A 531-nucleotide genomic window follows, 5' to 3' on the forward strand; every position below is an offset into this window, starting at 1 on the left:
CGGTGGTCCTTCAACCGGTGGTCCTTCAACCGGTGGTCCTTCAACCGGTGGTCCTTCAACCGGTGGTCCTTCAACCGGTGGTCCTTCCTTCCTTGTGAACTCCGTTTTTATCATTTGCCAGAGTCTGCCGGGAATTACCTCCGACGAGAACGGCAAGCTCTCAGTGCCTCCAGCGACCCCACCTCCAGCGACCCCACTTCCAGCGACCAAAGACTCCAAAACCTTCTTCCAGTTAACTCCTTCTAAGGCTTCTTCGGCCTGCACCCATCGAGGCAGATTACCAGCGATCAAGTCCGACATCTGCTGGACAGCTACCGCAGAAGCCGGAAGTCCACTCGACGACCTGTCTCCGTGCTCCACACCCTTGACACCCTCGTCCACATTGGCGGTAAGGCGTAAGGCACCAGACTCCTTGGGTAAAGCACCAGACCCTTCGGGTAAAGCACCAGACCCTTTGGGTAAAGCACCAGACCCTTTGGGTAAAGCACCAGACCCTTTGGGTAAAGCACCAGACTCCTTGGGTAAAGCACC

Source organism: Gregarina niphandrodes (genome assembly GCF_000223845.1).
Source record: "Gregarina niphandrodes unplaced genomic scaffold scaffold00001, whole genome shotgun sequence".
Lineage (NCBI taxonomy): Eukaryota > Apicomplexa > Conoidasida > Eugregarinorida > Gregarinidae > Gregarina > Gregarina niphandrodes.